This window comes from Alosa pseudoharengus, unplaced genomic scaffold, assembly GCF_046254945.1.
Source record: "Alosa pseudoharengus isolate Yale_2024_CS ecotype anadromous, Long Island Sound unplaced genomic scaffold, YU_APseudo_1.1 YU_APseudo_1.1_scf_6, whole genome shotgun sequence".
Lineage (NCBI taxonomy): Eukaryota > Metazoa > Chordata > Actinopteri > Clupeiformes > Clupeidae > Alosa > Alosa pseudoharengus.
This window is the reverse complement of record NW_027468848.1, coordinates 37,295,930-37,306,773: the sequence shown is the minus strand read 5'-3', so window position 1 is coordinate 37,306,773 and position 10,844 is coordinate 37,295,930.

Genomic DNA, 10,844 nt, shown 5'->3' with positions numbered 1-10,844 from the left:
TGTCTCACTATCTTTTACTTGCACATAGCCCATAGGTCATGTGACTGAGCTGCCTATGCACAATGTTTTCTTTTCCTCTCCTGGTTTTCTGTTCACTGGTTTAAAAGATGACCATGTTCAGACCCACATTCTCATTTTCAGACAGTTACAATGCAGACAGTAATCAAGGCAATGACTGAATGAGGGATGCTAACGTTTGTTTATATAATGTCTGTTACCATCTCTGTGGTGTCTGATTTCCTTTTTCTAATATGGTGTGATCACGGCTTCCAGCCAATCTTGCAGACATGCATCAAGTGTGTTGTTGAGAAACCCTGACTGTTCATTATTACTACCACTGCTGCAATGGCTATCACTAGTTAAAACCACCGTTAAATGGTCTGTGTCAACAGTACAATATGTAGAAATCACTTGTCAAGTTTTGTCAAGTTATGTATTACAGATTCAAGTAAAGGGCTGTTCTTTACTGAGGTCTCCTGGTTCCAGATTAAACTTCAAAAAATTCCTAGCAATGGAAATGGATGACATATCACATAAAATAAATAGTGTACATTTACCCCCCCCCCCCCCCTCTCCATCTTTCTCTCTCTCTCTTAAATGTAAATTTACCTCATGAGATTGGCAAGCTATGAGAGTACAGGCCTAGTCTTTTTTCAGTTTAGGCTAGTGTAATCATGTAATTAGGTGTGGCCTGCTTGTATCACAGAATTTCAAAGACAGGCCAGGATTCTGTTACAGAGGAGCACATTTTCTATTTTGCTATCCAATTACGCATATTTAAATGAGTTATCATTATATGATACGTGATAGTCTGTGTATTTGTTCAGTTATATTGATAGCTTGCATCATATGGGGTTGACCTTCTTGAGCTGACATTTTAAGGAAGTCATCTTAAAAGTGTCAAGCAACGTGTGCCGGATTGCAAAAGTTTTTATTGTTTTGCCTTTGCTATTTCTGCAGAATGTTCAGCATAAATACAAACATTTTAAACCACAAATAACCTCCTTCATAATACAGAAAACATGAATTTGCAAGAAGACTACTAGGAAGATTTTTTGTTGTGTTTTGTGTGTGTGTGTGTGTGTGTGTGTGTGCTTGTGTAGACTGCTGAAAGGCTCAAGATGCAGCACTCTTTGATCAACCCACAATCAGGGTGGTAAACCACATGGGAGGGTGACTACAGGGAGTTTAATGAATGCGTAGGTCTATATTTAGCAGGCCACAGGTCTCGTATGTCCTGTCCGTGGAACAATCACACTGCTCAAAAGGTGAACGATCAGACATGCTAAGATGAACATTGTTTTCCCCCTTGCACTATGTAAAAGAGCTGTCCATCTTATCTTATTCATTAATTCAGTTTAGGGTCTATGTAAACCAAAACCCAATGTCAAAACCCAGTACTGATTGAAACTAAATATATTAGTTATAATTTTAGCTATACACAGCTATAACCGTAGTTAAACCTCTTAATGTCAAGTACAGGCACATTTATATCCTTACATTTTTAAATTAGGTGCACACCTCCAGGAGGCTCAGCAGTGGTGTTTCCCGACCCCTTCATACTTAGAATAAATTACGACACATCAAAACCAGCGACGACAGCAGATGCACCTCAAGCTACTAAGAGATTTTCAGGAAGTACGGCTGAATAGCAGTCCCATCGGGTTGTTTAGATATACACAATTTGCTTCAGCCATACTAACAAGTCCGGTCTAGGTTGAATATGAAGTTATGAGTATGTTGTGAAAACCACGTGCAGACATAGATTATGAATTAAGTAGGCCTATTGAGATTATGAATTAAGTAGGCCTATTGAGATTATGAATTAAGTAGGCCTATTGAGGAGGAAGAGTGATGAGATGAGAGAAAGGAGGACAGCAGAGTAACAGTAGAGGTCTGCCGGAAGGTAGATGACATTTCTTTGAGGGGGTTGTGTGTGTATGTGAGAGAGGGAGAGGTCAATTTCATTCAGATACAGTAAGTGGAATAAAAAAGGTGATACAAAAGTTGCTTTCTTTCTCATCCAATGTTATTGTCCCCTTCTGTCTAATCTAACCCTGATGATCATATATGACAACAAATGTCAAAAGAAATGTCAAAACTAATATATTTCAAGACATCTGGTGAACTCTACTGTCCACAAACTTGAGTATTTGGGCCCACAAATAAATTGCTTGCAATGTGGATCTTAAAACTGCAAGTGTGATTATACACAGACAGTATAAGACAATTAGAGTGTAAAATAAATATCGTCCCCTTAGAATTATAAGGTTCTATCTGACATTTTTGTCAAAATTGAGTTATTTACATATTCTTATTCTGTGACACCTTAAGAAGATGAGGTGAGGTGTTTCTTGTAGTTGTATGCATTTTTGAACATTATATCTGAAGAGGTTTGTTCCACTTAGCAGTATAACTCTATGGAATTCTAAGACTGAAGCTCAATATCTCAGAACTACTCAGAACGTAGATAGAACCCTATAATTCTAAGGGGACGATATGGGCAAATATTACTGAAGCATCAGACACCCAAAACAATATACCTTACAAGTATGCTATATCCTTATAAAACCACACAAATCAATGAACTATAAATGCTTGTTGAGTGATAAGCTATTAGAAAAATGACAAAAGTATAGGAACTCAGAAGAGTAATCCATCATTTTGAATGTTTGAAACATTCCTGAACATTGCATTTTTGCATTTGAAACTAGTGGAATCTCACTAATACTCATGCCTTGGTAGAGTCTGGTTTCTAAAAGGAAACTGTGTGGCCCCCTGAGATGATGCTGACGGTCTTCAACCTGAGAAGAGGCTGCTGTGCTGATAACAGTTTCCACACATCTCATACTCCACCACACAGAATTGAAAAGTGAATTGCGTGGTAAGCTAAGGCAAATTCGTCAAATGATTCACCTATGGGCTGTTCACCAGCACCATACTTTTACTGTGGGAAACATTAAATCTCTTTGATCAGTGTTGATTACAACAGAACATCATTGGCACATTAACGCAAGTACTGTGAAAGTGTGATAAAATGGTCAGAAAATTATAAGACGTCCATATATTAATTACCTATGCTTATGATGCTTTTGTCAAACTGGGCCTTGTTTGTACACTAGTACCTCTGCTTGTACTGCAGGTGTTTTCATTTTATGTTTTCAGTGTTTCATAACCACCATTGGACGTGTGCACAGCACCCAGTGGTGAGTTTCATGTTGAATGCTTGTCCACCATCATCAGTGAGGCGCTGTGGTATATGTGTTCCCATTGGTTAACGTTGCATGTCTTCAACTGAAACAACGTATGGTTACAGTTTCTCAGTCGCTTTGGTGCATTTGAACTGTAACTAACTCCATCCAAAATGGTCTTTAGGCTGCCCTTCAATATTCAATGTGTCAGGAAACAACTAGTGTTGAGATCAATATGCAGCATCCAAGCAGGCTAAGCACAGGCCAGGATTCCACTAAGGAAGAGGAAGTGCTCTATTTGGGCAACCAAATCAAACATGAGGAATAGATGAGCCGTCGTAACATTCTATATTAAGGAAGCAGTCTGTAGTTGCTAAATTACATCAGTAGATGACTTGATGCAACAACATTGAGGACTGTTTAGATAGCTTAACAGGTAGAAAAGTGTACCAATAAGATTGAGGTAATGAGCCCTTTGCTGTAGCTGTACTGCTTCTCTCCAGGCATGCCTCACTTCTGTTGGGGCATCATGAAACACACTCACCGACTTTGGATGGGATGCACATGTTCTTCAACTTCTCTGGCTGGCTGTACATGTTCTGTGTATTGACTATGACTATGCCTTACTTGTGATTTGTCATAGTGATCGTTTTGATAAAAACATTTCATAAAAGCATAAATGAAATCTGCCTAACGTGTACAGGCTCAATAACAGAATACAAAAAAGGGTCAGGTAGAATAAGACAACTGTTTTGTAAACTAGATGTACCGCAGAGCGGTACAAAATATGACCGCCGCCCAGTCCAGCACATTTTTTCCACAAAAAAAAATCACGCTGAAAGGCCTATATGATTCTAACTGTCTCACTAAATTGCATTATCCACACTCAATTCTCACTGGTATCTGCTAGACAACAAGTACCAAAACATGATTAGTTCATAGATTTCACATGTAAAATAAATTTTATACAAGCCCACCTCCATCTTGCCTGTTCATAATTCTGAGAATTCTTGAATTGTGTGCATGTGTGCATGTACATGTTTATGTTATGTGTGTGTGTGTGTGTGTGTGTGTGTGCGTGCGTGCGTGTGTGTGTGCCTGCGTATGTGCCTGTGCATGCATGCATACATATGTCTACTGTGTGAGTATGTGTCATACGTATGATTACTGTGAATGTATGTGTGTGCGTGTGAATCTGTTTGTGCACATGTGTGCACATGAAATGGGTTAACATGACCCCTGGAGGCAAACATACGGAAAAAATTGGTTATCCTAGGCCCTACAGTTCTCAAGATATTCACAGAGAACTGTGTCTGCCCTACCCTCCTTTTGGGGGGTCCAGTCCAGAGGGAGGGCTACAGATCGACGGTTCCATGCTATCCATGTGGGGTTACATGCCCACCAAGTTTTGTGTACCCCGGTCTTTCAGTGTCCCGGGAATCCTTGTTGGTGTACGTCACTAAATGTACACATAAATTATTTTATTGTAAGGCCCCCCATGAACGGAATTCCACAAAACTTGGCGTGCATACAGAGGGTGTCATAATGATCCTACACTTCCAATTTTGTGCAGTTTTGACTATGTTAGGTCACAGATACCTTCGATTACAACACCTCATTTTTACTTTTTTGTGTTTAACTAGGTGGCGCTATACATGAAATGAGTGGTAATGGGATGGGTTGACATGCCCCCTTAAGACCAACATACATAAAAAAGGTGGACCTCCTAGGCCCTTGTGCAAATTTACATATATGTAGGTCAAGTGGGATGGGTTTGAAAGGGCACCGGGGCATATGGTTTTTTACCAGGGATCAGAGAGGTGAAGGCTGTGTATATATATATATATATATATATATATATATATAATGTGTGTGTGCCTGTAGACAAACACACTAATCAGGGTCTGAGGGTCTGACTGATGAGCACCAGACTGTCCAGATACAACTTTTGACTTTGTTTGTTTGTTTGAGATATTTATTGTTTTAACCCTCATCCTCTTTTTTATCCCTTCGGTCTGTGTGTATGGGCTTAAGCTCACATAGATTAAATAAAAGGAATCTAATCTAATAAACTCACATCTAGGAATCTAAGATAATAAACTCACATATCTTAAAAATGTCTGGTCCGATTGACTTCAGATTTTCAGACAGGGTGATCCTATGTGATCATCCAAATCTGGATCTGGATGCCTTACTTTTCACTTGTGTTAAATATTGCATGATCAATATTGCATATTGCTGTCTGCAGTTGCCTGACAGCATTGTTTTTTTCCTATGTTGTGGTGTAATATCCATACATTTTATGTATTTTTAAGCTACCAAGCATTTCAGTTGAGAGTAGTGAAATTAAGGTGACAGTTATTATGTGGGTGTGAACAGAGGTGATTGAGTGACTGAGTGTGCATGCATGTGTATGTGTATGGTCAGGTGTGTGTGTGTGTGTGCGTGTGTGTGTGTGTGTGTGTGTGTGTGTGTGTGTGTGTGTGTCTGTCTGTGTCTGTGTTTATGTGTGTGTGTGTATGTGTGTGTATGAAAGAGAGACAGAGAGAGAGAGAGAGAGAGAGCAAGAGGAGAGAAGGCATGGCAGGTACGATTGGTATGAGATCATTTTGAACTAACTGCCAAGAGGTTGGTAAGAGGGTGAAGGTGCAACATGAATATTTGAAGAACCCACACTGAAGGCACCAAACCACACAGGAGGGCCATAGTGCCACTGCAGGGGCTTTCATGCAGGAGTGTATCTAGTCCTATAGGCCACAGGTCATGGCACTGGGTTTATGTCAGTTGAGCAACCACTACTCAGAGGCTGAAAATCACACATACTATAAACAACAGACTGCTAAGACACAAATTGTTTTTCCATTGCTCTATATTTAAGAGTTTGAACTGATAGAGAGGTAATCAATTAAGAAAGAGGAAATAAGAAAGATTAGCACCAACATATGTATGCGGCTTTGGAAGCTGGGATTATAATTTGAGAAACAACTACAGTAAGATGTTACATAACATTTTTGCAGGATCAATACACTTCAAAAGCCAAAATTGGAATGTTTAGTTATAGTTTACATGTTTTCAGGAAACAGTGTTTATATGTGGGAAAAGGGAAAATAAAATGACAAAAAATACTCATTGAACAAAAACATACAATTGGTGGTCTTTCATGGCTCTGTTGGAACAGAACACCCACACTGAAATTCAACATGAAACTCATGGAAGCATTACAACCAGTGTTGGGCAAGTTACTTCAAAAACGTAATGTACTATGCATTACTTATTACTGTCATTTTTAAAGTAATTTGTTACATTATAATATTACTGTCTCTGAATTGTAAGGCATTACACTACTATTATATTACTTTTAAGTTACTTTCACCAAAATATCTAGAAATATGGATTTGCCATTCTAAAAGCAGTTTATTATGCTCAATGCAGCTTGCTCTTCCAATGGAGGGAGATGTGGTATAGCATAATGACTGAGCTAGGCTTAAGGCAACAGTAGAATGCAATAGGCGCAGTGCTCATAATGCAATACAAGGAACAATCATAGTCAGAATTTTGTTAAAAACCGACAAAAGGTCAAAGTCTGGTAAATTGTGATAGAAATACTGTAACTTTAAGGCCTAGGCCTACTCATTAAAATCAATAGAGAGCCTACTATATTGTAAATCAAAGCTTAAAGGAACCGTATGTAAGATTGTGGCCAAAACGGGTACTACAATCACTTTCAAATTACTGTAGAGCGGTGTATCCCCTTCCCCTCCCCTCTGACTGGCAGAGTTGGCAACCGGATGACGAAACACTACTGACTTTGTGATTAGTAGATAGGTGGAGGGTGGCGCATTAGGCCAAAACACAACATGACAACATCAACATCAGTTGAGGGCTGCAACTTCACTTTTTAAATGACAATATCCTGGCCAGACTACTGTTGTCAGTGATATAAGTATTTGAAATGAACATGATTTCTTAATGTCTAGTGACATATCATGGCAATTTTATGATTAATTGAAATACAATTTTTACATACGGTTCCTTTAATAAAGACATGTCAAGATGGTGGCCTGCTGGCCATTTCGGTGCCCTAAGTGAGTGGGTTTGAGTGAGTGACATTTAAATGATAACTTAAACACCTAAAGTAAAGCCTATTATTTACAGACCATTACTGTGTATTTTTAAACATTAATTTCTGAAGAAATGCTGTTTTACTTATAAATGGTGCACTGTCACTTTAAGAGCATTGATCTTTACGTTGTCATAATGCCCTTTTGCCAGCTCTTGTTTACAAGCCTTATTTGTTTGAGTTACATTGATAGCACAATATTAACAATAATATGCACAATGTTAAGTTGTTTTAAGCAACCTTCATTGCTTTGGAAATTGAAGTATGCAATGACATGTTGCTTTACATTTCGTTTTGCGAATACAAGTGAATTATGGTATCCACCTAGCTATCTGAATGGAATGCGTTTCAGTCGACTCAGCATATCATGTGCTTCATGTACAGTAGCCTAAATGCTTGGAAAACGAATGATTGAAGACCCTCCAATTCTAGTACTAGGTGGTGATTGAGGGAACCCAAAAGGTATCAAACTTGCATGTAACATCGTGTTAGTGCATTTTGACATTGTAAACGTTATTGATGAAGAGTGAAACGCAGTTTGCAGTAAAGCTACTATTCATTGGTTACATTTGGGTGCCCCCTCTGTCCTTTGGTGCCCAACGCAAAGTGCGTGATGCGCGTGGTGGGAGCGGTGGCACTGCCAGGCTACACAATCTTTTTCTGCATTTCTATCCCTTTATTCTCTTCAATTTAAGTTCACAGCACAAAGCTGACATGCACAACAGCATAGTTTGCGTTTTATCAAGAATCAAAAAGATTAGCGTGGCACTACTTTAGATGTTTCATTAATTTACTTGTGCTATTTCGCGAGCTGAGAGATGTTTCGGTTTCGCACACAAAGTGCACTAACTATTATGTTCTTCATAGCCTTGTCTATGACAAGCTGAAAATAATGAGCGTAGGCTTATGTCCATCCCGCAAATAGAGTTCGCCTGCGAGTCTGCTGCAGCCACAGTCATATTCAACCAGTAGGCTATCAGGAGATAACGTTCTACTATTTTGCGCGGATTTTTTCTCCTCTGTTGTTCTCGCGTGGTGTTTGCGAATATGTATCAAAACAAAACAAGCGCTTAATTTTGGGTTAAACTGCATTGTAACGCGCGTTACTGAAGTTTGTACCGAGTAAATATTACCCAATTTTTTTTTTTTGTAATGCCTTACATTACCGCGTTACCGCAAACAGCAATATATTACAGTAATTACATTACTTTTGTAACGCATTACCCCCAACACTGATTACAACACATAGCTTATATCTGTTTGTGCAGTCAGTACATTACCTTGCTATTCTTCAGGTTGTCGCCGTCTTGTGAGGACAAATGTCTATACAAGTTAGTGAATGCTCCTTTGGCATTCATTGACAGTAGCTTGTGCTGCATTTGGGAATCAAATAGATGGATAAGCAGGAATGACCAGTGAAGCAAGGAGGAAATGCACAGACACTGAGTCAGAACAGGTGGCTGGGAGAATGTGGGGTTGAGAGAAAGGGCCTATTTCTTTAAGGGGTGAACCTTACCCTAAAGGCCCGGTTATACTCGACGCACCCGACCTGTAGCGCGACAATGTGACGTCACAGAAGCGCCGTAACCATTATACTCGCGCGTCGTGGTCACGACACTAGTTGCAATATTCTCCTGAACAGAGGTGTCGCTGTTGTGAAAAGATTAACGCTAACTACGTTAGGCAACACAGCAGAAGAAGCTGCATTAAGAAACACCATAGATATATACACTAGATGTCGCCTTGACTACTGCTGTTCATTGGAACGAATGCGTCAATCGAGGCGCCATCTTGCTTCAGTGATCCACTCCTCTATAATGCATTAGCGTCAATCTGGGCAAAGATCTAGCGAAAATAAAATCACCATAAATCGTCAAAATCTCAAGCAATTATCTAGTTTTTTGGGTTGTTCCAACTGACAGGCATGTATTTATGGTTGAGTCTAGAGAAAACTAAGCTTAAGACGATAATAAAGATACATTTTACCCGTCTAGCCCCATAGACTCCCATTCATTCTGCACTAGCTAGCGGCGGCCCCTAGAGGAACAATGAGTAAACTGCAACCAGGTTCGATACAATGAAAGTAAACAGGCTCTTCGTAGACAGGCTCTGGTTGAGGCCACATACCCCTCGTCTCGTTTACTCATGTAAGTTGTAATCTCACCAGAAGTTGCTGTATATCTGTAGAACATTTACCTCTGCTACTACATAGGCTACGCCAGTCGTTACTTTTATATGCATGGGTCAGTGCCATGGGCAAACGAGATGTAGCTGAATTCATAAATGACAAAGCCATGAGAAAGGTGATTTTCTTACGTTTCAACAACAAAGAAGCCGATCTGCCATCATTGTGAGAAGTTCCCAAATTTGTCGCTAATCGCTAAAAAGGTTTTCTATCGCTGGGGATGGCCAAACGTCGCTAAATAGGTAACGCTGACAATACAGGAGAACTAGTTTAGCGCTTCAGATCCCTGTACCATGATGGCGGCGGTGTTGACGCATGCTGAGAAGCAGAAGGCGACATCTAGTGTATATATCTATGAAGAAACACTAGTAGCAGAGAATGTAAACGGGCTCTGCTATTAGGCCATCCTTAAAAATATTTTCGTTTGCCGTAACCCGACCGACCCTGTCAATTTAGAACCGACCCAAATATTTATTTTTTTCCCCTTTTAGTCCGACCGACTTGCCGGTTGTAAACTTGCGTTAATACCGACCGATTGTTTTTTTACTCTAAACAACCAATACAAATGCAATAAAATAATATTTCTTTTAGTAGGCCCAAGTATTGTGAATATAAATTGCCTACATGCAAACGTGGCTCACTTTAAAAAAAAACCTGTGGCGTCGTCTTTACACCATTGGTTTTACGCATGTCACACTATGGCCTACGCTTCGTTTCATTCACACAAACTGATAACGCTTTTACTTGGCACGAAGTTCTGGAAGAACTGTGGCCAGATCTTTTCTCATCCCTTCTCCCCCTAGTCTAACGGTGACCGTGTCGGAGTATTGAAATTGGTTGTGGTCTATTCAGCATTTCTCAAAATATGGGTCCGCAACATGGAGACTGCTGGTCCGCGGAGTCGTGGAGTGAAATTAGGCCTGGTGCTTCATCTGATAATTTGCTGCGCAGTTGATCAAGAAACCGCGGATCGACGAAAAAAGAAAACAAACGTTTCTGCTATCGATGTCATTAAACATGGAGCCCTACAATTAAGTGGTGGTATGAGCATTCATTCAATGCGCGTATGCGCGAGAGAAACTGAAACTAAACGATAACGTTGGTATCAAAGCTCCGCTTCAACCTGTTGGAAGGCTATTTATTTATTTAACGAAACTTAATAGAACAACGTTGTTTTTTGGAACTTCCTTAGAAACAGAGCAGAGACTGTATAATACACTGTATAGCATTGAGTATTGTATAGTCAAATTTCAATATAACGTGGCCAAGAGCTATTGTAGCCTTCCTTCTGGGTACATGTAGATGAGCCCTATGACCCCAAAGTCTGCCATGACCTGGCCTCAGGTCA